Here is a 27,160-nt window from a genome sequence, read left to right as displayed (position 1 = left end):
GGGCAGAAGGGCTGGGACTCAAGCCCGGGTCTGCCAGCTCCCAAACCAGGACCCCTTGGCCCAGCCTCATGGTTTCAGTCAACAGGGAAAGGCTTCCCTACAGAGCTCCTTCCAGAAGCAGCAGCTCCCAAGGACTGAACCAGTTGCCAAAACTATTCACAACACTGACTGTCTCTGTGGCCGGGTGCCAACCCCAGGGCACCAGGACTGCCAGGTTAAGAAACCCAAACTCCAAGGGGCCAAGGCAACTCTCCACCGCTGCTCCATCCCCCCGGCGCAGCCCCAGAACAGACTGTGGGTGGCCACGATGCACACAAGTGCACCCCCACCCACATGTGTGTGTACTCATACATACACACACACACACACACCCCATGGGGCCTTTCACCCCCAATGCCAACCTGCCCTTCCAGGCACACAAAGCCTGGCTGAGCCAGGCAGGGAGAGAGAGGGATTAGCTGAAAGAGTCCTCGGAAACTCAGGCCTGGTAAACACTTCTCTTGGGGATCTATTTAGGCCACCTCCTGGGCAACGGCAGGCGGGCGAGAAGGCGGACAATGGGCAGCATGGGCATGGGGACTCGATCCACCCAGGGACGCCATCCAGCTTCTGGAACAAACAGAGCAGTGCAAGGCCAGGCTGGGAGGAAGGGCTATGGTACTACCTCCCACAGACAAGCCAGCACCAATGGGTATCTCCATAGGCCATGCATGCATGCTAAGTCGCTTAAGTTGTGTCCGACTCTTTGTGACCCCATGGACTGTAGCCTGCCAGGCTCTTCTGTCCATGGGATTCTCCAGGCAAGAATACTGGAGTGGGTTGCCATGCCCTCCTCCAGGGGCTCCACAGGCCAGCTTCTCCCCAAAATGAGACCCAGAGGCCTCTCAGTCGGGGCAGGTTTCAAGGCCCTTCTTTTGCCAGTGCCAGCTCAGTTGGCAACTCGGGGGCCCCTCTGAGCCCCTGGATGAACTCCTGCCGTTCTGCAACCTCAGCTCACAGGCCTTGTGACGGGAAGTTCATCCCCTCTCAGGGCGGTTTCTCCAGCACCGGGCGCTGCTCTGGCTGTAAGTCTGACCCTAGGTCAAGCCAGGCCCAGCCCACCCGCCTCCGCACTCCCTCACCCCCATCCCCCAGGTCCTGTGTGAACTCCACGGACATCCAGTGCAGAGACCTTGAGGCCCCGTTACCTGGAGGGGCTGGAGTCCCAGGCTTCCCTCGCTGTCCCTCCCACCTCACAGCAACGCTGTTGGGGGAGCGGCCCCTTCTCAAAAAGGAGGGGGACTCCCCAAGGGTCCAGTGGGAAGGCTTTCCCGCTTCTGCTAGGTACGGTCCTCTCCCGCTCCCCCAGCCCCTAGTTTGGGGGACACATGACCCAGGTCTGGCTTATCAGCACAGTCTCTCCCAAGCCCCAGCGACTGGTTTAAGGATGGCGTGTGCATGCGTACTAAGTCATTTCAGTCACGTCTGACTCTGTGTGACCCCATGGACTGCTCCAGGCTGCTCTGTCCATGGGATTCTCCAGGCATGAATACTGGAGTGGGTTGCCATGCCCCCCTCCAAGGGATCTCCCCAACCCAGGGACCAAACCTGCGTCTCTTACGTCTCCTGCATTGGCAGGTGGGTTCTTTACCACTAGTGCCACCTGGGATGGACGTGGGACCAGACCCAGTGAGAGTCCTCGTTGGGACTTCTGCTGGCCCATGAGGGAAAGATGCTCTCTTTGCCAGTGGCCTGGAGCCGGCAGCCAAGGGAGCCACACAGTGACAGATGTGACAAGGAAGCCCACATGGAGAGCTGGAGAGAGAGCCCTGAATATAGCCCCGGGGCCCCCAGATCCAGCTCTGTCAGAGGCTCAAGCAACCCCAAGATGTTGACTCACAAGGGACAATCAATGCCCCCCCACGGCTGAGGCCAGAGTGAGCTTCCGGCACTTGCAACCAAGAGTCCCAAGGTCTGTGCTAGGCCTCCTGCCCCAGTGTGCTGTGTCCGGAAAGCCCTCATGACCCCTTGAGGATCCAAGTCAAGGAAAGTTGGTTCAGAGGTGGGAGTAGGCCCCTGAGACACAACCAGTCCTGGCTGAGACCTCCTCTGGGGAACCCTCCGCACCCCAACCTAGGTCTTATACCTTGGCCACCAGGTCCCTGACTGACTGGAGCAGCAGGAGGCCCAAGGCTGCAAGAGGCAGGGTGCTCCCTGTATCTTCTCCAGTACCCTCCAGAGACTCCTGTGCAAGAGGAGTTAGGGAGCCCAGGGATGTGCTTAGGCAGAAACTGACAGCCGGGGAATCAAGCTTGCTCCCCCAAGCGGCCCCGGTGGGCTCCGCGCTCCCTGCGTCTCCAGGGCCTGTGACTGAGCGGGAAAGACCATCAGAGAATCTACTGGGCATTCACTGTGTGCTCAGCGCTGTCTGAATCCGCATGCCTGCCCTGTAGGTGAGACTCCCGTGTCTCTTTTATGGATGTGGGAACTGAGCACAGAGACCTTCAGTTACTTGCCTGAGGTCACACAGCTAGTAAAACAGAGCCGGGATTTGAATACAGGCCACCCAGGATCCTGCCCATCTCCCTCACAGTACTAACATCCGCAGAGCCCAGAACATCTCCACATGCCAACCTCTTCCAGCCCTCCCTGTTTGCAAGGCTCCAGAGAGGGTTGGGGGCAAAGTGGACTCAGTCAAAGTACCTCTCTCTGCCTTCCAGGGGCAAGATCAGGCAGCCATGCCAGGGACCGTCCTCATAGCCAGCAAGACCAGGAGGGCCTCCTCCTCCAGGAAGCGCTCTGAGCTACCCTCACACACCGTCTTCTCCCTTCCCTGCAACCAAAACAGGACCGGGGTCTTCCTGTCAAATACTGATGGGCAGGGGTCCACATTCCTCAGCTAGAAGAGCCTGGAAGGAGGGTGCTAGGACCTCAAATTATGACTGCAGGAACTGGCCCTCTGGGTGCTCAGGAAACCCTTCGCCAGCAGAACTGCCTGATCTGGCAGCCCCCTCCCAGCCCTACCACACCCCTAGGGGAGTGCTAGCCCACCCCAGCTTTCACAGACACAGACAGGATACCCACTTCCTCACCCAAGCAGCACTGGCAGGAACCCAGCCCAGCTTCCTCTGGCCCTGCCCTAGCAGGCCCCGTTGCTGCACAGGGCCTGGTGGCCCCAGAAAGGGGAAGTGGGGCCTTGGGGTGTGAAGCGGGGCAGGCAGGCAAGCCTAAGGAGAGGAGAGGCCCCACTTGGGCCTCTTGGGCCAGTCCCTGCGCCCACGCTCTGCCCACGTGACCATACTGCAGCAGGCAGGAGCCCCCCAGCCCAGTGCCCCCCAGCGTAGCGCCGGGTGACTGGCAGACTTTCTGATCACGTTAATGTCACCTCCCTCAGGAGACCCAGAGCTCTGAGAGGGGAAGCCAGTAGCTGCTCTGCCGGCCTAGCACAAAGAGGCACCTGGGAACCTTCTCCAAGCCATAGCTTGTGCGGGAGCCCAGCCTCACTCTGCCTACCCTTTTCTCCCGGCACTTGTCCCTGTCGAGTTCTTCCAAGATGCCTCTCAAACATCCCCACTCTGCCTCACCAAACTGATGTGGGATTTAAGTCCATGTCCTGCAGCTGGGCCCTGGCGGGTGCTTGAGAGACAGACAAACGGATGAGCCAAACTGAGCCCGGCAGAAAGCTGGAGAAAGCAGGCAGGGCGGCTTCGTAGGGGTTGGCACTAAGGCATAAGATGGTGAGACCAGGCAAAAAGGCCTCCCGCAGAACAGGCAGCACCTGCTACGCCACACCTTCCCCAGGTGATCTGTGCCCGGCGGGGAGGAGGCCTGGGTTCGAGTCCCAGCTCTGTGCCTTTGGCCATGTGAGTGGCAGAGGCTCTCAGGCTCCACGCCTGTGTTCTCACCAGTAAGCTGATGGCCAAGGTAGGGGGAGAGTGAGGCACGGGTCCTCGTGGCCAACAGGCCAAGTTTGCGAGGACAATACAGCACATGTGCCCAGAAGCACTCAGTTCCTAGAGCTGAGAAAGCCCAGCCATTAATCCCCACAAGAGAGACCGAGGTGCACAGGGGGCAGAGTCCCTAACAACCCTCTCCCTGACCTCCCCACCTCCGAGGGACAGCCTGCAGTGCCACCAGGCAGCGGCAGAAGCCAAAATCCCCCAACAGCATAAGTCCCCAGCCAGCCCTGCTCCCCAAGACCCCCAGGCTGACTCCAACCCAGCCTCCAGGGAGCGCAGGTGGCCACTCAGTCCTGGGGTCCAGACACTTGTGTCCCAGCCCCCTGGCTCTGCCAACATGCTCTGCAACCCTTACCCGATCTGGGCCATGGTTCTCCCTCTTGCAAAGGAAGTACTTTAAGTCAGATCTCAGAGGCCCAACAAGAAGTGCTGTCACCAGGCCCCAGAGGGCTAATCCTAGGGGTGGGGTAGGGAATTGTTCTTTGTTCCTGAAATCTGCCCTTCTGCTTCTCCTCCGGATTAGACATGACCTAGTCAATCCCTGAAACACAAACACCCCCGGGGTTCCAGCCGCCTGGGATAATAAATCTGCTCTGCCATCTCCTGCGCCAATTCTAACAAGGGTTAGGGACCGCCTGTAAAGAGTCCATCTATTCATTCACTCATCTTGACAGAGATCTGCACTCAGGGCTTCAGCAGATGTGCACCAACACCTTCTGTGTGCCAGCACCCAGGCCAGAGGCCAGGAGCAGACTCGGCTCCAGGCCCAAGTTTTCAGAAGGCAGAGACTTCAGTACCCGCTCCCCCTAGGTGTGCAAAGGGCCCTGCGCACAGCGGGTGTTCAGGCAGCAGTGTTGATTGACTGACTGCTCAACCAGGCTCTCATATCAGAAAGAACAGCTACATTTTCCCCGCACTCTTGCCTGAAATTCCACCATTAGTGATTCACTCCTTTAAGCCCTGCCTTTACTAGGCTCCCCCTTTAGACTAAAACACGTTCACGCCCATGTTTCATTCCTGTTCCCTTTCCCCTTGACAAGGAAGAACAGAAAGGGGAAGTCCAGCTGGCCTTCAGAGACCTCCTGTGGTGCTAGTCCTGCCCAAGAAGTCAGAACACTGGGCTTCCCATGACCCACCCAGTGGGTCCACTGGTAATGGTGGGTTTAACCCAGAGCAGCCACTGTCCTGCAGACGGCAAGAAAGATTTAGATTTAAGTCTTAACTCCCGCACTGCTAGTTGCCTGTTTAAAAAGTTAGCAAAACCCAGAGGAGGGAGAGAAAGCTTGAATCATAATTTATACTAGGATGATTTCCAAAGGGCAAGAAACCATGAAAGAATTCTCAAATAAGGCTGCAGTGACTAAGTCCTTTCTAACCCAACATGAAACCTAAAAGCATAATGAAAAGACTGATAAATTCATTACAATTAAAAAATTTTTTCTACATAGTAAAAGCAATCAAAAGCAAAATCAAAAGATGAACAGAAGATTATGGAGACATTTGTGATTTTTATTCCAAGGAGCTAATCTCCCTCATATGTAAAGAGTTCCTACAAATCAAAAAGAACAATAACTTAACAGAAAAATGGGAGGAGAGTATGAATAGAAAGTTCACAGAAGGACAATCCAAATCTCTCAAACATTTGGAAAGAAACTGGCTTCACCCATAATAGCAGAAATGAAAATTAAAAATACTGTGGAAAACCATTTTTATATATCTACTTGGCAAAGACCAAAGCATTTCACAAATCTGTGTTGGCCAGACTGGGGGGAAACAGACACTCACCCTGGCAGGCTTTAGATTCAGCACAGCCTCTGGGGTGGGCATTCTGGTCATACCTCACTGAGTCACTAACGTACACACACACCTTTTGACCTGGCAAACCTACAGCAAGTAATTTATCCTACAAACACTTTAACATGTGTGCAATTTGAGTTACACACAAGATTACTCATTGCAGCATTATTTGTAAGTACGAAAGACTGAAAACAATGTGTGTATCAGTCTGGAGAAGGTATTGTCTGGTTGCTGCTGCTGCTGCTAAGTCACCTCAGTCGTGTCCGACTCTGTGCAACCCCATAGATGGCAGCCTACCAGGCTCCCCTGTCCCTGGGATTCTCCAGGCAAGAACACTGGAGTGGGTTGCCATTTCCTTCTCCAATGTGTGAAAGTGAAAAGTGAAAGTCAAGTCTCTCAGTTGTGTCCGACTCTTAGCGACCCCATGGACTGCAGCCTACCAGGCTCCTCCGTCTATGGGATTTTCCAGGCAAGAGTACTGGAGTGGGGTGCCATTGCCTTCTCTGAGTAGAATCCCATGCAGCTGTCAAAAAGATACAGCAGCTTGAGCCATACTATGGCTGGGTATCCTGTGAAAAATCCACATGGGGAAGGTCACGCCTGGAATGGATTAGGACGGAACCAGGACACAGAAACACCAAAATTGCTACTTTAACAGAGTGACAAATTTTCTCATTTTCAGTTTCTATTTCTATGGTTATAATATAGTTTGTGTAATTTTTAAAGTTTTCAATAGAAAAAAACAAGATCTATCATATACATAGTGCCTATCATTAACAATACTGCACTGAATACTTAATTTTCAACATGGTAGATTTTGTGTGTTCTTAGCATAATAATAATAATGATAAATTAAAAGCAGGGAGGAAACTTTGGGCTGTGAGGGACAGGCGTACAACAAAGACTGCAGTGATGGTTTCATGGGTGTATACATATCTCCAAACTTATCAAGTAGTACACAATTAAAATGCACAGCTTTTTGTATGTCACTCATACCTCAATAAAGAGGTTTTTCATAAATACATAAAGTAAAAAATCAAGAAGAAACTCAAAGGGCACTATAAAGCGATTGATAACTGAAGTGACACTCTAAATATATTAACATAGACGTGTTCCTGGCATGTCAGAGTGGGTGTATATGTGTGTGCACACAGATATATAAATACGTATGTGAATACCCCAAACATAAATATATGTGTTAATCGCTCAGTCGTGTCCTACTCTTTGCGACCCCATGGGGTGTTGCCTACCAGGCTCCTCTGTCCATGTGATTTTCCAAACATAAATAGAGTGTATAAATCAAAGAGCTTCCCAGGTGGCTCAGTGGTAAAGAATCTACCTGCCAAAGCAGAAGACAGAGAGATGCAGGTTCAATCCCTGGGTCAGGAAGATCCCCTGGAATAGGAAATGGCCACCCCCACCAGTATTCTTCCTTGGGAAATCCCATGGACAGAGGAGCCTGGCTGGTACATTTCATGAAGTTTCAAAGAAGTGGATACAACTGAGGGACTGAGAATACACACACACAAACAAAATAAGAAAAACAGAAAAGTGAACCCCAGGTTCGTCACATCTAAGTTGCACGACCCTGAAAAAGTTACCTATCCTTTTTGAGCTGCAGTTTCCTCATTTGAAAAAAAAAAAAATGGGGGAATAATGTTCTAACGCCCAGCACTTTGAGGGGATTCAGTGGAGGCGATGCAGGCAGAGTGTGGGGGCTGCACCTGGCACAGCATGCCCAAGTCAAGAGGACAGCTCTATTAGGGCGGCAGAAAGGGCCTCGAGGGCTAGAGGCAGCCCAGATGCGGTCACAGGCCACAGCACTGAAGAGGTCAGCATTGAAGAGGTCAGAGAGCTCTCTCCGGAAGTGGCGTGGCCTCTGGAGTGGACAGAGCAGCGCCAGCCCCTCTGGGCTGCTTTCTGAGGCTTGAGCAGGGTCATCCTCGCAGAGGCTGACTCTCTAAGCGGTGCCTTGCTGGGCTCAAGAGAGCATCTGTCCACTGGGTCAAGGAAGGTGGGCCTGAGCCAGAGGGAGCCTCCAGGCAGCATCGGGTCCTCACCCCCAAGGCCTCTAGGGCTGCGGAGAGGAGAGAAAGCACAATACCCCTCCCTCAAGGCATGCTCTGCACACCCCGAACCCGACGGGGAGACAGAGGGCAGGCAACCAGCCCGCAGGCGTCCTTGACCCATCAGCCTCTGAGCACCTGCTGCAAACAGGTGAAGTCCTTGCCTCCTGACCCCCACGGTGGGTTGCGGGTGCTCGCACTCTACTTTCAGCCAGGGGAACCAACTCTGCGATCTCAAGCTACTTGTCCAAAGCCTCCTAGCTGGGATGTGAACTCAGAACTGCCCACTCCAAGGCCCAGGCTCCGTCCGAACCCCACAGCGGCATCTCCTGATGTGTGCTCTGTCCAACCGCAAGGCCATGAAAAGCACACACACACAGCCGTGCACACAGAGCCGCACATGAGGGGGCCACATACACCCCAGTCTCTAGTCACAGGCAGCACAGGCCTTACCATTCTCTTCCTCTTTCTCTCAAGATATCCAAGACTTAGTTGCTCAGTCATGTCTGACTCTTGCGATCCCATGGACTGTAGCCCAACAGGCTCCTCTGCCCATGGGATTTCCCAGGCAGGAATACTGGAGTGGGTTGCCATGCCCTTCTCCAGGGCATCTTCCCGACCCAGGGATCAAACTTGGGTCTCCCACATTGCAGGCAGACTCTTTGCCAACTGAGCCACCAGGGAAGATCCAAAATCTGCTTGCAATGTGGGAGACCCAGTTTCGATCCCAGTATGCTTGCCTGGAGAATTCCATGAACAGAGGAGCTCGGTGGGCTACAGTCGATGGGGTCCCAAAGAGTCTGACATGACTGAGCAACCACCACTTTCACTTTCAAAGATAGGCTGTACACATTAGCGAATTAAAGATTCTGAGAAGTCCTGTAAGAAAGCAAAGCTGCTGAATTAATAAACACGAGTAAACACTTGTCAGTCTTCTTGGTTCATGAGGCTCTTTTCTCATTAGATCTCTAATGAATCCTCTTTGGGAAATGCTGACTCCAGCATCTCAACTCAGGGACCTTCCCCCAAGAAGCATCATGAACAGCATGTCTGCCCCTTTCCTGACAGCCTGGGAGCTCCCTGAAGCTGGGGCCCAACTCCTCCACCACCACCTGACCCTGGGCTGGGTTGGATGGGCGGGCACACGGGGACCAGCCCTGAGTCTCACCTTCAGGGTAGGGTGCGGGGAAGACGGGAGGAGACCCTGCGCTCAGGCAGTCTTCAGCTGGAGAAACAATCCGCCCTGGGGAAGAGAAAGTGGAAGAGAACACTAAGCAACCAGGAGAGACCCTCCTGTCCTGCTTCCTGCCTCTCCCATGCCTTGCTTCGAAGTGCTCCCTGCCTCAGTCTCCCCACCTGCTGCAAGCAAAGCAGTGCAGGGGACAGAGACCTAAAGAGCTCTGCCTCTAAGCCCTCTCTGGGCCTGATTCCTCCCAGGGCAGGAAAGGCCCCCAGGGCCTGCGAGGTCCCTCCTTGCTCAGGCGACTAGAGAAGTTCGCTGCAGAGAGGTGAGCGGGACAGGCAGATGGACAGGCATCCCCACACAGAACTCAGCAGGCCCTACGGGGCTCACGGCCTCCCCTTGCACCCATGGAGCCCAGCGAGGCATTGTTGCTGAGTCCGGCTCCCGAAGCCACTGCCCAGAGACCCCCACCACAGAACCCAGCCCTCATCCAAGGGGCCGAGACCCCCCTTCCTCAAGGCTTCCTGAGAACAGTGTGAGGTCAAGGGGGCACATCAGTGGGGAGAAGGGGGAGGGCTGCCTGGTGAAGGCCTAGCCCGGAGCCCGGAAGAGCCCTTCTGCAAGGGAAGCAGCCCCAGCCGACCTCCCTCACACCCCCTGAAACCACAGCCTGGCTTCCGGAGCCGCAAATACAGGGGCTCAGGCACCCCTCCCCATGGCTCTCCCCCGAGCCCAAGTGCCCCCATTCCTAGCCCACCCCTTCCCTTCACAGACTGGTCTTCCAGAGCCAGCCTCCCCTGGGCACAGGCAGTCGCCGTGATGGAGCCTAGGTCCACGGCAGCCACATGCTCCCCCAAACCCAAGCCTCCCCTGGGATCTTCCCCAAGGCCTCCCCTCACCTGTCTGCCATCCCACGGTCAATGAGCTCCGTCCTACTCACCCCTGCCCAACACACTCCTCCAGTGCTTCCTGAGGCCCTCTTTGTGGCTGTGAGATTTGACTTTTTTCAGTTCCCCAAACAAGCCCCACCCTTCTGTCTCCAGGCTCAGGCAGCCTAAGAGCGCTGCCTACCTCTCCAGCCCCAGCTCCCTCCGCCTGGCAAACTCCTACACGTCCTGCAGAGCCAGGCTGAGCGGCCACCTCCTCCAGAAGGGCTGCCCAACCTGGACTCAGAGCCTGCGCGTCCCACCACAGCACAGGAATCCTGGCCTGCCACCGCCTCTCCCAAGGCCGGTGTCTGGCCACACACTGCCCCGCTCTCAGGACCCAACACCGCCTGGCACACCGGGGACCCTCACCCCCCAAACTCACAAACTGAGTCAAAAACAGCCTGCCCTGGACTGCGGAGCCTGGGCCCCGAGCCTGGTGTTGCTAGTCCTGTCTGCATGAGCTTTGGCGGGTCACCTGCCTCTCAGGTCTCCCAATTCTCACCTGAGCGATGGGAACAAACACATTCCCTGGCTCCCCGGGCTGTTCTGGCAGTGAAATGACCTAATGGCTACGAAAACTCCTTATAATATCCAGAAACTTCTCACGGGGAAGGGGGCTGACCTTGCGGTGCTGTTTCTACCCCAGCCCAAGGCCCCTGAGCTGCCATCCAACGGGTGCTCACCAGGCTCCTGCCCACAGCAGGTACCAGGTGAGGTGCTGGGGCTACAACAAACAAGATGGGTGCAGGGTCCCTGCGAGGCCCTGCTGCGGGGAGGGGAGAGACTAGACGCGGGCCACGTAAGCCCCTCGAGGCGAAGAAATGCCAGGGTGGGCGAGGGCCCAGCTTCAGGCCAAGCAATTGTAAACCCAGGAAAGCCTAGTGGTTGAGAGGCACAAGCTCTGAGACCAAACGAGCAAGAACCCCCAGCTCCACATCAGAGAGGCTGGGTGACCTGAGGCACATTAATTGACCTCTCTGGGCCTCGGTTTCCTCATTTGCAGGATGGACGTGTGATGGTACCTAAGGCTCAGGGGCCTGACCCAGAGGCTGGCACCCAGGGAGTGCCGTTATGTGGGGCCACCCCAGCCGGCTCCACACAGGAGGGGTGGGCCGGAGAAACTGATGTCACTCCCACTCCATCATCTCCAGCCCAGAAGAGAGAGAGGTGGGCTTTGCGGGGCAGGAACATAGCTGAGGACCAGGGTGCCTGAGACAAAGCCCTCACACCAAAACCTCACTTGCCATCAGCCCCCAAAAGGCAGTTTTTCTCTTCTCTCACTCCCCTGCCAGAAAGCGGACTGGCAGAGAGATCCCAGGGTGCCAGCCCCTGTCCCAGGCCTGAGTGGGAGGCGCCGAGGCATCCCGTCCCCAGGGAACCTGGGCAGCGGCTCCAGGGAGTCTGGGTGTTTCAAAACAAGACGCTTCCCCATTAGGCCAGGGCCCCATTAAAGTAATGCCTCCAGCCAACTTCAAAGGGCTCCTCCTCCCAGAGCCAGATGGGGGCTTGAAGGAGATGCCTGAGGAGTAGGGCTCGGGGAGCAGGGATGGGCAGACCTGGGGGTTCCCTGGCCCGCACGGCAGGGAGGTGGATGGGAGGCAGAGTCAATCTGACTACTGCAGAGATGGGGAGACTGAGGCAGAAAGAGGGGCTGGCCACCCCAAACCCACAGCTCCCTGCTGAGTGCACCCAGGGGAAACGTGCCTCCAGCACAGCTCTGACCGGGAAAGCACACCAGCGTCTGGGCCTGTTTCCCCACCTGTGTAGGGAGGGGGCCGCACCCCAGGATCCTGGCCCTCTCCCCGCTCGGCCAACCAGTGACAGCAGGAGCCCCGGACCCAAGTCGGCTGCACCTGAGGTGGTGAACTAAGCCACTTTCAAGGGCAAGGAGGCTCGGATCCTGAAGACAGAGGCCTTCACCCAGTACTCTGGGTCCCGAAGATGGGGGGTGGCACCACTGCCTGCATCTCCCCTGGGGGCCTCCTGATGCCTGAAAGCCAGGCCCGCTATGCTGCTCGCCACCCACAAGTGGCACGCATTCCCCCACATCACAGGCACCCCCACCATCACCCCCCCAGCCCAGCTCAGCAGACAGATCTAGAGGTGGGGCAAGGATGGGGGGTGGGGACAGGCGAAAGCCAGGAGAAGGGGTTTGAACGCAAACGGGACAGGAGGAATTGATCCATCTGTGTGTTAGGGGAATGCAGGAACCCCACAGGCCTCGTTTCCAGGCTCAAGGTCAGCCGTCCCAGCCGCTCTTCACCCAGGGTGGGCTCAGTCTAGCCCCTAGCACAGCACTCTGTTCAGAAAACACCGATGAAGCAAGACCATCAAAGAGATCAGCACACGGAGGTGGCCCTGGCCCTCGTGGGGAGAAGGGTCACCAGAGAGGAGGCTTTCAGCCGTCTTTCGGTGAAAAGGTGACTTTTCACAAAGCGGGCTCACTCAGCCCGCCCCGCCCCATCCTGAGGCCCTGTCGTGCTAGAGGTGCAGTGGGTGGGGATGTGGGCAAAGGGGCGCCTGGGGAGCAGAGATGCTGCAGCCCCGCAGGCCCACGCCAGGCATTGAGCAAGGCCCCGGCCGTGACAGAGCCCCTTGCGAAATCCGTGGGCCATGGCAGGTTGAGCCGGATGTCGATGGCTGTCAGGTGGGCACCGGGCCACCCTCTTTGGAAGGTGATGGCAGGAGGAGCCACAGGTGGGCGAGTGAAGACTCCACAAGTGAGCCTGGGCTGGGAGGGCAGGGGCAGAGCTGCTGGGCCCCTCGGGCAAAGGAAGGGGGCTTGCCACTGCCAGAAACACGGGAGGCCTCAGTTTGCTGGTCTCGGATGCCTGGGAAGCATTTTTCAGGCCTTAAGTTTACCAGCAACCTGCCTGGGTGCTGCCATTTTACAGGGGAGAAAACTGAGAAACCCAGAGACTGTGACTACCCCAAGGGCTACAGGGAGGCCCCTCAGCAATACCCTTCAGCCGGCCCTGCCCAGCCTCCCCTCCCCTCCCAGGTTCCCTTCTCCAAGGATGCCCACCCTCCCACCCAAGGCAGGACGGGGGAGAGAGCCCCAAACACAGCTGCACGACAGTAACGACAAACACTTCCGCGGGGGCGGCGGCTTCTCCGTGCTGGCCATGCCATGCACACTCCTTCCTTTATTCTAGAACTACCCAGCACGCTGGGTACCATGCGTGACCCATTTCACAGATGCAAGAAACTAGCTCAATCCCCTGCTCATCTTGCACACTGCCAGGAGACGGCGGAGGGGGCACTGAACCCAGGCCTTAATCCAGCTCTGCCTGGAGGCAGGGGGCTGGACCTGATGGCCTCCAGAAGACCCTGCTTCTCTGGTTGCTGTTCCCATACCAAGGCCTGACTCACTGAGCCAAACTACCTCCCAGCTCTTGGCTACTGCGGTCTTTTAAAGGAAAAGAAATGCCGTTGGCACTTCCCACTCATCCCTAAGACCCGACCCCACCAAAGGCTGGACGTGGCCACACTGACTCAGAGACCCTGCCTGGGGTGACCCCTCTGCCAGCTTCCTGAGAGACCCGGAACTTTCCCGGCTGACTTAAGCACTGACCTCAGCCTAGGCAATAAGACATGGATAGCTGCCTTTAGCTCAGTGTAAACGTGCCCACGGCAGGAGGAGAGAGGTGAGGGACAGGCCACGGGCCACCACTTGATGACCCAGCAGTGCTGGGATGGCAAGTCATAGAAAATGCCAAGGGCTGGGTCATGCACCTCCCCACGGAGGCAGGACGCCAGCGCGTGTCCAAGAACGCAGGCCCCACTGGGGTGAGAGCCCTGACTCAGCCCTGGCTACCCCGAGGTGGGGGCAGACAAGACCCTCCACCAGGAAAGCTCGGCCCCAGGGCCCTCCAAAGCCACCCAAAGCCCGTTCGGCCGCACTCCCCCAACCAGCCCCTCCAAAGACGAGGCGCAGCATCCCGACCCCACGCCAGGCCTCAAACATGGCGGCTCGCCCTGAGAGGCAGCGCACACCAATGGATGCCCCAAGGACTGGCTGGCTCCCTGTGCGGCCCAGGACAAGACCTCGGGCTTCCCCTCCACAAACGGGGGGCAGACAACACTACCACACCAGGAGGTGGGGGTTGGAAGGGGTGGGTAGGCAGGGAACGGGCTAAAGCAGTAATTACAAACTGTAAAGGGACGCACATCCCCAAAGTAACATCAAGTCGGGCCTCTGTCTCCTCTGAAAAAGCACCTTTGGCTTTTTGGAAGCCCCATTTTTGCCCCTCACCCCCACTGTACCAGCCCCCATCCCCAAAGGGCCCACAGGAAGCCTGCCTGTCCCCAGACCTACTCCTGGCAAAGAGGCCCCACGACTGCCCTTCACCCCCTACCTCACCCCTGGGGAAATGGTCGCCAGCAAACAGACTCTTGTTTTCAATGAATTACCCCTGGAGACTCCCCCATGAAGTTCACGCCTTCCCCGGGAGGGCAGAGGCTTCACAACCTGAGAGTCCTCCTCCCCCACACCAGGAGCCACAGGAAAACTCCAGGAAGCCAGGGCCCATCTGGAGGGGGGAGGCCCGCAGCCGGGCCAGAAACCAGGCGCTCAGATGAGCCTTCCAGACTCCGCACCCGCTGGACGCCCACACTTCCTGCGGAGCCAACCCCACTACACTTCCTCTTAAGTCTCCCCGTTTCATTTCTGTGTCTTCTTTAGCCCTGTCCAAGCCAAAAATACATGCATGAAGTCACAGGTCCTATTTACAGATTTTTTTTTTTTCCTTTTCTGAAACACATTAAAACGAATACCTACATTTTAAGCACATTCATCCACATGGCTAAAACCAGCTGAGAAGCAGGGCCCACTACCCTGAGAAACGGTGGTCTAGTCACCCCTCACATCATCCACTCCCGTGTCTGTGGTGGAGAGAGCTGGTGACAGGCCACGGTCACACAGCCATTGCAGGCAAAGCCAGTCTGGGCTGCGGCCATCCATCTAGGCCTTGGGGCCAGGGGGGTCTGTCTCTTGGAGGTCCAGCCCTGGCCTCAGCTTTCTCTCCCCCTCCCTATCCCCTCCCTTAGGGGCCGGCCAGGGCCCGCTGTCCTAACCCTCATGTGATGACATGGACAAGAGCCGCTTGCTTTGCCCTGTGTCTGTGTTTGGATGAACAGGCAGAAAGATCCAGAAGGACCCACTCCCCATGGTCCATATTGCTAGTCCCAGAGCTTTGGGCTGAGAGGACTTGGAGGTAAAGAGAGACTGTTCCATCCATTTTCTTCAGGCATCTTGTTCTTTGTCTCTTAGGCATGCATCACTTTCAGAGTGTGGTTTTGGTGTATTTCTTTTTAATCTAACAAAATAAATTTAATTGTTCTTCCCCCGCTCACTTTTACTTTCACTGAGAAAAGTAAAGTGTACTTGTAAATGTGCAGCTACAACCTTGAAGAGAAATGTGGACACCTGAGAGTCTGTGGGTCACGGCAGTCTAGGTGGACCGAGCCAAATGACCACCACCACAGTCGTAACAGCAGCTTCTTGTCAGGCTGAGACAAGTCAGTGACCTTGTCCAGGAGGCCCCACACCTGGCCATCCAAAGCCTCCCCTACCGCCAGTCCAGATCACGTCCACCCTCGCCCTGGCCAGGCCTGCCTGGTGGGGAGGGGTGCTGCCCAGGGGCCCCAGGCTTCTAGGACAGATGGCGCCCCATCCCCTCTGCCCTCTTTACCTGGCTTTCCTCCAGGGCCCCCCAACAGCTGGGCCAGGGTCAGGGCCCGCTCAGAGGTGACCGTCGCCTGCCCCTCCTTGGCCAGCGTCCAGACTCACACACGTGAAGGCTCCTTCCACCGGCTACCTAATGAGAATGACTCACATCTGGACCCACAACTTCCTGCTCTGGCGGCGGGAGCAGCAGAAAGGCTAACGTTGAGCCCTCAGCTCAGCGCCTCTCGGGGCATGCAGGCGGGGGCCCCTCTCCCAGCTACAGCAAGAGCCCTCGACAGGAGTGGGGGGAGCCGTCAGGCCAGGCTCCCGGCTCCAATGACCTCATGGAAATTGGAAGCTTCAAACTGGAACAATTTTCATAAAGTAAAAATAAAACAAGAACCCAAAGCCTGCATTAGAAGCCCGGTGACGCTGGCTGGAGGCAGGGGGTGAGCAGCGCCTTAACGAGCAATTAAGAGGCAACAGAAGCCTTCCAGGGAGCCTCTTCCTGGCTCCACCTTTCACACAGGGCCCTGAGCCTCAGTTTCTCCACCCACACAGCGAGGGGGCCTCATCCGTCTCTGAGAGGTCAAAGTCTCCAGCCTGGCTTGCCGCCTCTCCATCTCACAGCTGCCCCCTGCTCCATGCTGGGGCCAGACCAGGGGCCGAGGTTAAGGCCCCGGGTTGAAATCCCTATTCCAAAGAGCCCCCAGAGAACCCCAGCACCCCTGCGTCCCTGGAAGCCACTCATCGAGCTCCAGTTTCCCTTTCCAATGTCAGGCCTCAGCTTCCCTTCTGGAATGGTGGGGTGCTCAGCGGTGAGGCAGGAGATAGGAAGGGAGCAGGGCGCAGAGACGCAGCTCCTGGTCCACAGGGCATCCCCTGAACATGTGACACGGGGACCTGGGGTCATTTTCTACCTTGTATCCTGACAGTAAGCCCTATTGTTCAGTAACAAAGAAGGGTGAGCTAAATCGCGTTAGCCGTATCTGACTCTTTGCAACCCCATGGACGGCAGCCCGCCAGGTTCCCCTGTCCAAGGGATTCTCCAGGCAAGAATACTGGAGTGGGCTGCCATTTCCTCCTCCAGACACGAGAACGGAGCCCAGTTTCCCCAGCCTCGCCCTCCCCAGGTCTCCCCTCCAGCTCCTTCCTCAGAGGAGGCACTCTTCCCTGCCGGCCTGCTGCACCCTGAGCCCCAGTCACTGGGCACTTGGCACCCCACCCCTCACACCAACTGTGAGGTCCCAGCAGGCAGGACCTGGGGTCAGCATTTAAACACTGACTGTGTGCTGGGCACCATGCCCAGCCTCAGGAGGAGGTCCTGCTATCATGCCCATTCTGTAGAGAGAAAACTGAGACTCAGAGAGGTTACTCACTCGCGCAAGCACACACAGCTAAAACAAAAAAAGAAACAACGGGAAGAGCCAGAACTGAAACTCAGGTCTGTCTGACTCTATAGCTGGTGCTTTCAATCACTCACATCATGACCCTCCCCAGGTGCAAAGAATGGCTTCCCTGGAGTCAGGCTGCTCCTGCTGGAGAAACTCCCCCCAGGGAGGGGCAGCTGTGGGCTTCCTCAGCCTCAGGCCAGGAAGGCTGGCTTTCCTTCACTCAAGGTGCCAGGCGCACAGCACAACCAGCCCCTCCCCTCTCACTCCGCAACACCCCCTCTCCTCCCTGTGGGCAAGACCCGTCTCGGGTGCTGGGGACACAAGCATGACTTGGACACACCCCCTGCCAGGCAAGCTCCAGGCTAAGATGTGCCCACCGATGACATGGCACAAAGATCTGGGAGGGGCATCCTTGAAGGCAAGATACGTGGTCCAGAGCTCAAGGGAGAGAGACCTCACCCACCTAGAGGAGGAAGAGGCCCACGAGAGGGTATCTCAGGCCAGGGAGATGGCCTAGTCAGTGCCTGGCTGCTGCGTGGGAGCCACCAGTCCCCACACAAGAGAGTGGCAAGGCCGTGAAATGGTGGGCAAGATGGAATAAAACTGCAACGAAAACAAGGCAGGCATGGTTGGCAGTCGGCCAAGAGACAAATAACACTGAACACTGAGCAAATAGTTTGGCCCCAGTTGACAAACCCAGATGTCAAGCCCTTCCCCCTAGGGAAGAAACCCCACAGCACCCCAGGCAGATGTCTGGGAGGGAATGCGGACACGGAAACCATCCATACGAGAGTTGCCACACCCCAGAGGAGCCCTGAGAAGGGTCCAAGCAATCAGGCTGGTGATTCACTCTCATGACAGTCCTTTGTCCCATGAATATGGGATGAAGAGGCCGAGAGCTCTGCAGTCAGAGGCCCCATCGAGGGACCTTGGCCCATCATAAAGTCAGGGTGATGTCATCCAACACCTTGGGAGGCTGTGAGGGTTAAGTGAGAAATGTGTGTAAGGTACACGGTAAGTGCTCAATTATAGCCGAAGACAAGGAGGGCCAGACAGAAGGTGTTCTCTAGATCCTGGCTCTATTGCATGCCTGCCCTGGTCAGAGACCTTCCATGGCTTCTTGGTGTCTCCTGAGTCAAATCCTGGCTCCTCCGCTTGACCCACCACCATGCCTGGCCCAAGTCATCTCTGCAGCCTGATCTCCCGTGACCCCACGATCCAGCTGCCTCACCTTGCTGTGCCCTGGCTCAGGCCTTCCTGCCACTTGGGATGGTTAAAATGCTACTCATCCTGCCAAGACAAGGACAAATGCCACCTTTCCGGAAGCAATGTCCCATCGTCACCTCCTCTGGACCACAGGGCTCTCCTTAGAGGATACACACTGCCCTACTCCTTCCGCAGCTTCCACGTCCAGTAACAGCTCCCTGTTCCTACGGGTAGTCAGCCCTTCAGGGGTGGGCTTCTGGTCAGTGCCCACTGGGGAATGGGCAGGAATGCTGGCTGTGAGCAAGAGGCCTCAGTTCTCACTACAGGACTGCTAGAGTGTCCTCATGACATGCTGGCTGGCTTCCCCTAGAGTGACTCAAAGAGTGACCCCTAAAGTGGCAGGTGACTTAAAATGCTCAATTCTGGGACTTTTGTAGGAACTCAATGAAAAAAAAAAAGATGCTCTCATTTCACTAGGCTGGGAGAATAAGAGCTGGAAGCTGCTGGGGCCACGGCGGTAGGCAGCCCCAGTGACCCTTGCCTCCTGGTGTCCACGCCCTTGTATGGCGCCCTCCCACATTACCTGGGTGACCAACAAAATACCATAGACATCACATGCTTGTCTTCTGAAGTTATGAAAGATACTGTGGCTTCCACCTTGCTCCCCCTTGGATTACTCACGCTAGGGGAAGCCAGCCAGCTGCCCATGAGGGCACTCGAGCAGTCCTGTGGTGAGAACTGAGGCCTCCTGCCCACAGCCAGCATCGACCCGCCACCCACACGTCTGAGCCACCTCAGAAGCGCATCCTCCAGCCCCTGTCAAGACTGGACTGATGCACTGGCACTGCAGCATCCCTACCTGATCAGGAGTGACGGGGGGAGGGGTGACCTCTTCTCTTCCAGCAGCATCCCCCCACCACCACCACCAAGCACCAGGCACTCAAGAGGGCTTTGTACATTTCTGCCAAACTGATCTGCCCCCAGAGTCTTCTAACAAGAATGCAGAGCAGAAAAACAGAACCCACTCTCTGTGCAGACAGCAGCACTCACTCGGCCTGGGAGGACAGAGCAGTCTGGCCCAGTACTGGCATCACGTCTCCTGGCTGCCCCTCCTTCAGGCCCTCAGCTCTTCCATGCGCTGGGCCAGGGGGACCAAAGTGAGATCCTCAAGGAGACAGCCTCGCTGAGGCAGGCACAAGCTTGTGGTCCCGTCACTCACCCTCCTCCCAGATGGACTTTTCACACTGCTGGGTTGGGGCCCAAGGGGGTTGCATTCCAGTGCAGCGAATCACCTCCCGCGCCTCTGCCTTCATCTCTTCTCGGTTGACTGCAGACTCAGAGATGTGCTAAGATCCCTTCCCTGCTCAGGCGGGAAACGTATGGAGATGCTCTGGCTCACTCCTTCACTTATATCCTCCAAGTTACAAGATGGAACAAGGGCCTTCACTCCTAATCAGTGGTGGTCCTAAGGGGTGACTTGGGGTGAGCTACCAAACCACTCCAAAAAAAACACATGTGCTAAGAAGTAAACAGCATCTTTGCTCCCAAAGTCGGCTCCCTTAGCCACTGTCCCGCCTGTGTAGAGATCTAAACAGCTGCTCCTTGTCCCAGTTCCAATGCCAGACAAGGAAAGATGAACAACCCTGCATCCTGTTGGTGGCACAGCCTACCAGGAGGCAGGGGGCTGGCTCCCATGACCACCCCCTGGCCCCAGCCTCTGCCAGGCCTCCGGGACAGGACTTTGGACAAGGAAAGGGGTAAGCCCGGTCACAGTGTGTTGAGCAACTGCAGAGAATCCTAAAAGAACAGATGTGAAAGCAACTGCCCTGCCAACCAAAAGTCCTTACTTCCTTTGAAAAACTTGGCAGCTGGGCTACACCCGCAGCCGCCTGTCCTTCCCCACACTCCGCCCGGTGTGAACCACTGAGGGACAGGGAGAAAGACCACGTCCCTCCCTACAGATCCTGGGGAGGAAGTTATGGAGATGCCACAAGGTGAAAACACACCCGTGTGCAGAGTTCCACCTTTCATTTAACAGTATCACAGATGCACATACACGGGTGTGTGTGTGTATATATATATTCCACACAAGAAAGTCTGAAAGGATATACTCCAAATCTTAGGAGTTATCATCAGGTGATAAAATTCAGCATAGTTTTAATTTCACACTTTTCTTGTTTATGCCTGTTTTCCAATTTTTTCTAATAAAAGTACACTACCTGAGTAATTAAAAGATTAATGGGGAAAAGCAACTACTATGGAAAAAAAGCAGGAATGAGGAAAAACAGCGGCCTGAGTCTGGAAGTTCTCCACTCACTCAGCACCACTTGTAACCAGGTGAAAATGAAAGGTTTTTATAATAATGAAAAATACTACTATCTCAAAGCCACTTAAGATTACAAGAAGAGATTGTCCCAGACAATGCAAGCCTCCCAACAGAAGTTTGCAACCCCCTCTCCAAAGTGCTCTTGTGGTGGCCGCAGGGCGGGGTGGGCGTGTGCTGTGCATCAGTCCTTTCGGACTCTTTGCGACCCCATGGACTGTAGCCCGCCAGGTTCCTCCATCCATGGGATTCTCCAGGCAAGAACATTGGAGTGGGTTGCCATTTCCTTCTCCAGGGGTGGGGGTAGTCGAAGCTAAAGTAGATCAAGGCTAGAGACACAACTACCAATTTATAGGAGGTTTGGTGGATAAAGAATGTGTTGATCATTATAGAGAGCTCAAAAAAGCAGAACATCTGGCACAAGAGAGACAATGAATGAATATCAAAACTACGGATTAAAGAAGACTGGAGAAAGATATCAACCCATTAAAGATATCCCATTATGTAGACGTCATTTGAATTCTGATTTTAAAAACTAAAATATTTTTTAAATTTTATTTTTGACCTGTATGTAACAATTGGAAATCTGAACATAATACATTGGCTGGATAGCTATAATTTTAAAGAATATTGCTAAGTTTTAGATGTGGAGATAATACTTTTTTTTTTCTTTTTTTTAATTCCTTCTCTTTTAGGAATATAAACAAGAATACTTTCTCAGTATTGCAGGTTCAGTTCCAGATCACTGCAATAAACAAATATGTCAACAAGGTGAGTCACACAAATTTTTTGGTTTCCCAGTGCATATAAATGTCATGTTTACACTAGACTGTAGTCTGTTAAGTGTGGAACAGCATTATATCTAAAAAACGTACATACCTTAATTTTAAAATACGTTATTGCTAAAAAATGCAAACCATCATCTGACAAGACAAGGTGGCCACAAGCCTTCAATTTGTTTTTTAAAAAAAAAGAAAGAAAAACACACACACAGAATTTACCTACAAAGCACAATAAAAAGAGGCATGGCTGTACTACCATTCCCACAGATGAAGTGACGTGAGGTCTGGAAGGGGGAAGTGCGTGGGAGCAGAGGTGGCTCTAGGGTGGCCCGGGCTGGAAGCCGTGACATCTGGGGGCTAAGTGTGTGTGGGCAGGCATGCTGCTCTGTCTTCCTTCGTGGGCGTCTAGTTTCTCCATAACGCAATGCTGAAACAGTCACTGGCAGGGCTCTGGCATCGGCTCTCCCATCTGAGTCGCTCAATGCTGGTATCATTTCCAGCCCCTCCCTACAGACGAAAAATGTCCCCCCACCCCCAGGGAGTCTCAAAGCTGGAAGCACAGAAGCAGTCTCAGCCTGGCTCCCTGGAAGGGGTGGGGGAGAGCTTGCTACCCTGTCCCCCAAATCACAAGGATGCACTCCTAGCCTGACCCCCGAGCATGGGCACAGACGACCCCAGGCCCCTCTGCAGAAGCAGAACAGGCTGTGGGGTTGCAGGCGCCACCAACCTTGGACCAGCCCGGAGCGCAGGCCACCTTCTCCTTCGCCTCCACCCGCCTCCCCCACAGGAGCTTAAAGGCTTCCAGTACCAGCCTGGACGGCGGCACCTTAACCCCTCTCCTGGCAAAGCCCTCCAGTGGGCACCCCTCCCTGTCTCATCCTCTGACCACAAAGCAGTTTATGGAAGAGGGAGTTGCTCTCGGCGCCCAAGACCTCCACGCCCCCAGACACAGCCCTACCGCAAACCTGCATCCAGCCTTCAAGGTGAGAAGTGGACCTGTCTTAATTCACCCTACAGAAAAGAATCCCAAGTGTGTACAAAGACAGCTATGGGCTCCTTAGCGCAGAGATCTAACTGCAGAACTACTGGAGAAAATCTAAGTGTCCAGCAAGAGCAGGGCTGAGAAAATCAGTCAGGGTTCCTGGTGTACAAAACGCTGGGATGAGCCCAATACGTGTCTGGGAAACCTAACACCTCTACTCCCAAAGCCTGGGAGTAAGCGGGACAGAATAAGAAATGTGATATTCATTTTTTTTCTTCTTGTCACACATTAAAAAAAAAAAAAAAAAAAAACAAGAAATCATCTGGAAAGATTACACCAAGGCAGTAATGGGTTACATTAATGAGCACAGATTCTGGTTTATCTCCCCCACTTAACTGCTTAGGTTTTCTGCTTTTTAATAATAAATGAGAATTATTTCTGTAATTAACATAAAATCCAAGCCATCTGAAAATAAGAAATGAGCTGATCCTCTCCTCCTCCCCAGGAACGCAGCTCAGGGTCTTGGCCCAGGAGGCAGAAGCTGCCTGGCTGTGTGGGACTCCCCACGGTCACCCTGCCTCTCTGAGCCTCAGTTTCCCCGTCTGTCAGACACCAAACCCACCAGGCAAGCCCCTCCCGCCTGGCCATGGGGCCTGTCCCCTCCTCTGTGAGACTGGGGACAATAAGGCACACCCACAAGGCCACAGGAACAACACCTGCCCAGCCTCCCTGCCCCACTCCCTGTGGGCCAGTGCCCTCACTCCCAGCCTTTGCTCATTCCTCTGCCTCTTGGGGACCAGGGGCATCAGAGGCCAAACGTGGAGTGAAACGGTAAGAGAAAAAGAAAGTGAAGTGGCTCAGTCCTGTCCAACTCTTTGCGACCCCATGGACTGTAGCCCGCCAGGCTCCTCTGTCCATGGGATTCTCTTAAGCAAGAGTACTAGAGGGGGTTGCCATTTCCTTCTCCAGATGATCTTCCTGACTCAGGGATTGAACCCGGGTCTCCTGCATTGTAGGCAGATGCTTTACCATCTGAGCTGCCAGGGAAGTCCTACGACCATATCCCCAGACCCCCACCTGATGTGCCAGCCTCCAATCCTTCATGGAGGCAGTACAGCCCCATTTTACAGAGGAAGACCCAGAGACTCAGAGAAGAGAAATAATCACCCACCTACATACACCAAGCCAAGACGAAGACTGCATCCTGGGGGCCCTTCTGAGAGTTCTTCATGGGGTATCAGCAAACCACCCTGTACCACTTCTGCAGAGCCAGGAGCACTGCTGAGGCTGCAGGCAGCATGGAGGGGAGATAGGAACTTGGCAGGACAGAGCAGGCGGGAGCTACACACCTTCGGGCTCCTGCTCCGCCTGCCTGCAGCCCCCGGCCTCTCCCCACACACCTGGCAGGTGCTCAAGTGCAGGCTGGGCCAAGGAGGTGCACCCACTTCAAGGGGGAGTGGGTGGGAGTGGGGAGAGCCCCAGCCTACGGACCTGGCGCCCTGGGATCAGATGTACACTGACACTCCCCTCAGACAGCAAACTCAGATCCCCCAGAGGCCAGAGCAGACATCAACCAGTGAGGCAGGCTGGCTGTCTGGGCACCAGGGCAAACTGGAAGCTCTGTGTGAGGATGCTCTGCTGCCAAGCTTCACCCAGCAGCTGTCACAAAGGAGTGTGGCCAATGCTGCAAGCCTTCTGAGTTATCAAAGGAAATCAGAAATCTGGTTTTTACAGAAACAGACTCACAGACCTGGAAAACAAATTTACAATTCCCAAAGAGAAGAGGGGGTGGGTAAATTAGGGGTATCAGATTAACGGGGGGCTTCCCTAGTGTTCCAGTCGGTAAAAGAATCTGCCTGCAATGCAGGAGATCACCTGCAATTCAGGAGACTTGGGTTCAATCCCTGAGTCAGGAAGATCCTCTGGAGAAGGAAATGGCAACCCATTCCAGGAGTCTTGCCTGGAGAATCCCTTGGACTGAGGAGCCTGGCGGGCTGCAGTCCTTGGGGTTGCAAAGAGTTGGACATGAATTAGCAACTTCATTTTTTTGTTTGTTTTAGGATTAACAGATACACACTGCTACATATAAAATAGATAAGGATTTTCTGCATAGCATGGGGAACTATATTCAATACCTAGTAATTATAATGGAAAAGAATCTGAAAAATAAATACATATTAAAATTTATATATGTAACTACAAATATGTTACATATATAACTGAAAAAAAAAAAGAAATCTGGGTTTTTACATAAAATCTCATGGTTTCAGATGCTGGCAATTAATCCAAAATAAATTTCAAGCAGTTCTCCTATAGGTTCTCTGGACTAAATGCTGTGTGGCCCTGACGACTTAATCTCTCTGGGATTCAACTGTCATCTGTAAAGTGGAAAAATAGCCCAAGGTATTGTAACAAGGAAATAAGATACACTTTGTCCATATTAATGATAATAAAAAGCAACAGTAACAACAGCAGCTAAATTCAATGAGTGCCAGGCACTAAGTAACATGAGTTAACCATAGGCATTCTTTTAACTTTGTATTTTGAAATAGTTTCAAACTTTCAGAAAAGTTATATGAAAACTACAAAGAACTCTCCTATACTTTAATTCAGATTTGCCTATTTGTATCATTTATTTATCACTTTTATTATCTGTCTATACATATGTTTCTCTTTAATATTTGAGAGTGGGCTGCTTATACAGTGAGCTTCTAAATACTTCAGTGCATATTTCCTAAGAACAAGGCCCTATATTTGGTCCTTAATATTAATTTGTTCACTTAATATTAATATACTTTAATCTATAAGTGTGAGTCGCTCAGTCATGTGTCTTTGCAACCCCGTGGACTGTAGCCCACCAGGCTCCTCTGTCCATGGAATTCTCTAGGCAAAATTACTGGAATGAGTTGCCATTTCCTTCTCCAGGGGATCTTCCTGACCCAGGGATCGAACTCAGGTCTCCTGCACTGTAGGCAGCTTCTTTACAGTCTGAGTCTAATCTACAGTCCATATCTAATTTCATCAGCTGTCCTAATAACATTCTTTATGTAATTTGTTTCAGCACAGATTCATATATTGCATTTGGGTGTCATGTCACTTTGGTCTCTTTTAATCAGGAGCTGTTCCTGACTTTTGAGATAAGTATTCTTATTCCATCTCCTTTTTATTGATAAGAAACAAGCTCAGAGAGGTTGAAGCACCTGCCCAAAGTCACACAGCTAGGAAATGTTAAGCTTGGACTCAAGCCCGAGAGATGCCCTCCAGAGTCTGTGTTCTTGTCCTCCAGGCATAAAAGCTTGCGAATACTAGCCTTTGTTGTTAATCACTGAAAACAGTGCCTCTCTCTGCAAACAGGTAGATGGCTGCTCATAGCCACCTCACTCAGCAGGTGGTCATTAACTGAAGGGGTGGCCTCCTGTGCACACACTGGCTGGACCTCCCACTGCCAGCTCCCCACACTTGGCAATGGCCCTGGCCAAATGCCCACCCTAACCTGAGAGGCCCCATTTAGCTCCCTCTATACAAGCTGGGCAGTGGAGAGCTGGGAGGACCACGGCTCCTGCCTTTCTATTTCCCCTCTTAAAGTGACAGTCAAGGTTCAAATGCCCATGTCCAAAAATCTAAGGAAAACAAACACGCAAGGGGCAGAGCCTGAAATCAAAAGGGCCCCCAGCCATGCCCCTGGCCCACGCCATCCCTGGGGTCACTTGTCCAAGAGGGGATTGAGCATGTCCTAACATACATGAGAGAGTTGACTGGAGACAAGTGTTTATAGGAAGAAGGAGGGGCAAGGGCTGGAGGTGGGAGTGGAGTTTTCACCGCAAGGAGCAGAGAGGACTCAGGACTCCAGGGCATCACGCAGCCTGTGTTACATGCAGAGAGGAGCAGGAGGCTGTGGGCTGATCACGCTCAGGAAATGAAACTCAGCTTCCTCAGTGAGGACCGCCAGAGATGTGGACTCATCCATTCTTCTCTGGCCAAAGCCCCTGCCCCAATTCCAACCCAGACCAGGCGGCATCAGCTTAGGAAACCACCCTCTTTGATTCCCAGATGGGTGTGGCTCAGGGCTGGAAACTGCCACCAACCTTGCCTCCATCACCTCTGGCTCCCGTCCACCCGCCAGCCAGGCCCCATCAGACAGCTCTTCAACAGTCAGTTGTGAGCCACAAATACCAGCAGACTCGCAGCAGGAGAGGTGATGCTGCCAACAAGAGGCTTTGCAATAGATCCAAGTGTCGTCTACTGCCTGAGTTCTAGGCCACTCGAGAGGCTAATTTGTGCTGAAATATCTCAAAATCCTGGCACCTTCCTTTTGCACATCCTATTAAATTTGGAAGTTTACAGACCTCACCTGCAAGCCCAATTCAAAGTTTCAGAAGCTAGAATAGCTCTTGAAACACTTCCAGAACAAACAAGAGAGTTTTGCTTTTCTTCTTCATTGTAGACAATGTTGAAAATACAGAAAGCATGAATAAATAAGAAAAGGATCTATTAACAGAGCCCCCCCCCCCCCCGAAAAGATATCGCAATGAAGACGCCTCCATCTACCCTAGACAGATGGCCTGCCTACTCTGTGAGCCTCTCTCTACAGGGGTGTTTGGGACTAAACCGTAAGCACTGTCACCGCTCTTAGCCAGCAGGCTTCCGACTGCAGGGACCACGTCTAACTCGCTGTTCTGCCTCCTGCCCAGGCAGGCCATTCAAGGCTCCCTTGTTGGAGTTGCCATGGAGGCTATGTAAGTCTTTACCCCCCCATTTGCAGTTCCTTTGAGCCCAGTTACAAAAGAAGGGGTTCCAAAAGGTAGGGTCAGTAGCAAAACCCCAGAGCATCCCCCAGTGAGGGGTAGGAACAGGAAGAAGGAAGAGTTGGGCAGGTAGGTGGACAGGCAATA

At 54.2% G+C, this 27,160-nt stretch overlaps 1 protein-coding gene across 9 annotated transcripts in view; it reads right to left on the bottom strand.

Annotated features, from left to right (window-relative positions):
* ADCY7 (adenylate cyclase 7) overlaps nucleotides 1-27,160 on the bottom strand; it is a 64,443-nt gene that overhangs the window by 33,801 nt on the left and 3,482 nt on the right. For 3 of the 9 annotated variants that reach the window (XM_070770540.1, XM_019979298.2, XM_070770539.1), the window contains exon 2: nucleotides 8,970-9,044. The exons of 2 other annotated variants lie outside the window; for them this stretch is intronic. The gene's annotated coding sequence lies outside the window, so the exon portion shown is untranslated. Of the gene's footprint in view, nucleotides 1-8,969; nucleotides 9,045-9,883; nucleotides 11,900-15,606; nucleotides 15,755-27,160 lie in introns of those variants that run through there. 4 more of the 9 variants (XM_019979294.2, XM_019979300.2, XM_019979299.2 and 1 more) reach the window with 3 other exon arrangements.

The sequence above is a fragment of the Bos indicus genome, chromosome 18 (assembly GCF_029378745.1).
Source record: "Bos indicus isolate NIAB-ARS_2022 breed Sahiwal x Tharparkar chromosome 18, NIAB-ARS_B.indTharparkar_mat_pri_1.0, whole genome shotgun sequence".
In the NCBI taxonomy this organism is placed as follows: Eukaryota; Metazoa; Chordata; class Mammalia; order Artiodactyla; family Bovidae; genus Bos; species Bos indicus.
The sequence above is the reverse complement of the archived record's forward strand: the minus strand, read 5'-3'. Positions and strand labels throughout refer to the sequence as shown.